Below are 4,611 nucleotides of genomic sequence, written 5' to 3'. Positions count from 1 at the left end.
GATGGTGGATGCTGGGACCGGAAGAGGGAACCTGGGTGGGGTGACACAATATCCCCTAGGGACCGTGAGGGCACAGAACCCAGCCAGGGCCAGGGCACCCCATCCTGCCCAGAGGGGATAGGGCCAAGGCCAGGCCCCCAGGGCTCCCTGGGATAGGTCTCCTGGGCTGTGGTAACTTTTAGAGGAAGCTGATGCAGGCCAGCGGGGGCCCACTGCCCTAAACCCAGCACCCCTTTGCCTCTCCCACTCAGCCTGGTCAGGCACCTGGGGGCCGTGCCCGCCTCAGCCGGGGCAGCTGGTGTTGGGCCAGAGCACCACATCTATACAAGCAGTACTTTTCCTCTTTGTAAGGATATTAGGGCTCATTCTGGAGAATCCAAACCATCCAGCTGAACAGAAAGCAAAAGCCTCCCAGGCCTCCACCCAGAGAAAACCTGCTGAAGGCTCAGTGCCCCCTCCCCGGGCCGCCTATGGTGGGCAGACCTAGAGGATTCCACAGGAATAGTTTGCTCTCCGCTCTGCCCTCATTCCGCTTGTTTCACTATCAATATGCTATCTGTGGGAACAAGGGACACTCCGCCTTTCTGAGTACAATTGTCACAGCCTCAGGGACCTGCCTGGGTGCCGAGGCCCGTGCAGCAGGTTGGGAGGACAGGGACAGGTGGCGTCCGGCCGAGCAGACAGGAGCCTGAGCTAGCCAGCCAGCCCACCAGGCCAGGTCCATCCCGCCTTCCCGGAAGCAGGGTCGGGGCAGGGGTCTGTTGACCTTATGCTGTGACCTTGTCGGGTAAGCAGGAAAGCTCTCGGGAATGCTGGATGGCGGGAGGTTGCAGCCCAGGAGCCAGAGACAGCCCGGCTGCAGGAACTTCTTACCTCGATCAATAGCTATTTCTGTTCCAAATTACTTCCTTTTCCCCCTGAAGCCATCAGAGGCACCTGCTGCCAATCAGCTATGACACTTTAAAGAAATGATGTTGAATTTTCAGACTCGGGAGGGTTCTCTGGTCCACTGTTTGTTCAGCCGTCTCGGCAATGCCAGTGCAGAGCGAAAAGACAGAGGAAGGGCTAATGGACTATGCTGGCGGCTCAGCTCCAGCCACAGCGGGGCTGCCACAGTGTGCACGAGTCCGCGGGTCCCCAGAGCAGGCCTGGTGGGGCCTCCACACAATGGGGGTGGGGGCCAGACCTTGGCACTGACCTTACCCTCCCCTTCATGGACCCCACATAGCTGGCCCCCGACTGGCTGGGGCGATGCACTGGGGACAGGACTGCAGAGACGACAGGCACGAGCGCCCTGCCCTCCAGGAGCAGAGGGAGGATGGGAGGCCACACATCCTTGGGAAGCAACTCTCAGAGGGGTTACAATAGTCCAGTTGGGGCAGTGTGCTCACAGCAAGAGGGAGGCCGTCCATCGGGGTTCAGGGACCCCGATCCGCTAAGCATGGCCAAGAGGTCCCAGGCAGGATATCCCTGGGTGCACTCATGTTCCACCTGTGCCCAGCTGTAGTGGATTGAATGGGGGCCCTCAAAAGACATGGCCAGGTCCTAACCCCTGGAATGTCTAGATGTGACCTTATTTGGGAAAAGGGTCCCAAGCAAGGGCAACAGCGACTCTTGCCTGGAATGTTTGTGTTTCAAAGAGGAGCCCTGGACATCCACAGGCAAAGCAATGAATGTAGATACAGACTTTAAACTACACATTACCTCAGAATGGATCCTACACCGAAATGGAAAACACAGAACTGTAAAACTCCTAGGAGATGACATAGAAATCTAGATGACCTTGGGTATGACGATGCCCTCTTTGACACGACACCAAAGGCACAATTCCTGAAAGAAAAAAAAAAATCATTAAAATCAACAGCTTCTGCTCTGCGAAAGACACTGTTCACAGAATGAGAGAAAAGCCACAGACTGGGAGAAAGTATTTGCAAAACACTTTCCTGATAAAGGACTGATATGCAAACTATGCAAAAAACTCCCAAAATTCAACAATAAGAGAAAAAAACAGTTAAAAAATGGGTAAAACATCTGAACACACCCTTCACCAAAGAAGACATACTGATCTTCTCAGGTGAGTACGCGTTTGAGAAGATGCCCCAGTGCCCTCAGCGCTCCCCCAGATCTGTCTCTTGCTTCGGCAGTGTTTGGACGGAACAGACCCTGGGACGCCCCTTCTTGCAGCCTCCAACCACCCTCCAACCTCTTTTCCAGTGTCAACCTTCGTTCGGAACCAACTCAGCCATCCTCAGCCTCCGAGACCAGCCAACACCGTTTTCTGAGCTTAACTCTTTATTGCCAGGCAACCATGAGTTCCCAAGTTCGTCAGAATTACTCCACCGAGGTGGAGGCTGCTGTGAACGGCCTGGTCAACCTGCCTCTGTGAGCCTCCTACACCTGCCTCTCTCGGGGCTTCTATTTCGACTGCGAGGATGTGTCTCTGGAGGGCGTGAGCCACTTCTTCCGCGAGTTGGCCGAGGAGAAACGCGAGGGCGCTGAGCGTCTCTTGAAGTTGCAAACCCAGCGTGGTGGTCGCTCCCTCTTCCAGGACCTGTAGCAGCCTTCCCACGATGAGTGGGTAAAACTCAGCTGCCATGGGAGCTGCCATGGTCATGGAGAAGAACCTGAACCAGGTCCTTTTGGATCTGCAGGCCCTGGGCTCTACCCGCACGGACCCCCATCTCCGTGACTTCCGGGAGAACCACTTCCTGGATGAGGAGGTGAAACTCATCAAGAAGATGGCGACCACATGACCACCCTCTGCGGCCCGGCCAATCCCTAGGCTGGGCTGGGTGATTACCTCTTCGAAAGGCTCACCCTCAAGCACGACTAGGAGCCTTTGGAGCCCAGAGGCCTTTGAGGGGCCCCCCTGCACCCCCTGGTGCTGGGCTTCTGCCTGAGCCTCTCCCTGCAACCACCAGGCAGCCTTCTGACCACCCTGGAGCCCTCTGCCATGCCCTGGACCAAATTGAAACAATAAAGCGTTTTGCAGCAAAAAGAAAAAAGAAAAGATGCCCCACATCACATGTCATTAAGGAGCCAGACACCATTCCAAGTCTCTCAGAAAGGCCAGAATCTGGAACTCTGACCACACCCAGTGCTGGGAGGACAGGGACCCAGGAACCCCATTCATGGCTTGGGGGGATGTAGGCGGTGCAGCCACTGGGGGAGACAGTTTGATGGTTTCCTACAAAACTAAACCTACTCTTACCAGGTGACCCAGCAATTGTGCTCTGTGGTATTTACCAAAATAAACTGAACATTTGTGTCCCCCAAAAACCTGCACGTGGATGTTTACAGCAGCTTTATTCATAATTGCCAACACTTGGAAGCCACCAAGATGTCTTTCAGTCGGTGAATGTATACATAAAATGTAGTATATACAGACAGTGGAGTATTATTCAACGTTTACACAAAGGAACTATCAAGTCAAAAAAAAATGGGGGAACCTCAAATGCGTATTAGTGAAAGAAGCCAGTCTGGAAGGCTACACACTGTATGATCGTAACTGTGTGACAGTCTGGAAAAGGCAAAGCTATGGAGACAGTAAAAGGATCAGTGGTTGCCAGGGGCTAGGGGGCGGGGGATGAATAGGGGAGCACGGGGGCATTTAGGGCAGTGAAACTGCTCTGTGTCATACTGTAACGACAGATAGGTATCATTGCGTGATTCTGAAAACCCATAGAATGCACAACAGGAAGAGCTAACCCTGCACTCAACTCCACTCAACTTTCCTATAAACCAAGACCGCTTAACAGAAAGTCTATTAATTTAACATTTGAAAGAGGAGCCCAAAAGAAAGAAGCCACAAGGAGCCATTTCAACCAGCAGGAGGGCCTTCTTCCTCCTCCAGCAGGTGAGTGACCTGGCCCTCCGCTCAAGGCCAGTGCCACTAAGCTTGGGTCTGCGATGGTTGGCCTGGAATGTTTTCAATCAAGCAGACCTCCAGTGGAGACCACAGGAGGGCAGGGGTCCTGAGACTCACCACGCAGGTTTCCAAGGACCTTTGCTCACTTTCTCTGAGTCAGCACCCATTCATTCATTCATTCAAAATGTTGATTCATTCATTCATTTATTCATTCATTCAAAAAGTTGATGGCATGCCTACCGAGTGTCTGACACGTCATACCTCCACTTGTTCATTCATAGACTCCTTCATGCACTCACTTTGTCATTTTCTTTTTCTGGGAAGAAAGCAGATATAAACTTCTGCCTGCCCCAGACACAGTGAGCGTGAGCCCTGAGGAGGCTGCTGGGGTGGAGGAGGTTTCCTGACTCTCGTTACCAGGGTTATCATTTCAGAAGAGCCCCCCAGAGTACCGTGGGCAGGGGCACCTCATGCCAGGAAGGTGCTCCTTACCAGACGCAGCTGACAGAAGGAGCCTGGGGACTGGGAAGCTCCTGGTACCACCACTGAGCCGAGCACTTGGGCTGGGAACTCACCATTGGAAGCAGGTCTGCCAGCTGGAGCAGAGGTGACCAGGCAGCAGCAAGGGTCACCGCCCTGGTCAGCTGGCATGCGTCCAGGCCGTTCACACTTGTTTCCTGGTGGCTACTGTCTACAAAAGACACACCGACATCCAGTTGCTCACCTGTGCATTTTAATTAGCT

General features: G+C 53.6%; 1 pseudogene; it reads left to right on the top strand.

Annotated features, from left to right (window-relative positions):
- Nucleotides 1-2,308: 2,308 nt before the first annotated feature.
- Nucleotides 2,309-2,833, top strand: LOC109460905 (ferritin light chain-like; annotated as a pseudogene).
- Nucleotides 2,834-4,611: the final 1,778 nt, after the last annotated feature.

Source organism: Rhinolophus sinicus, chromosome 16 (genome assembly GCF_057876585.1).
Source record: "Rhinolophus sinicus isolate RSI-liver-muscle chromosome 16, RSI-T2T, whole genome shotgun sequence".
Taxonomy (NCBI): Eukaryota; Metazoa; Chordata; class Mammalia; order Chiroptera; family Rhinolophidae; genus Rhinolophus; species Rhinolophus sinicus.
This window is presented reverse-complemented; position numbering and strand designations above follow the sequence as displayed.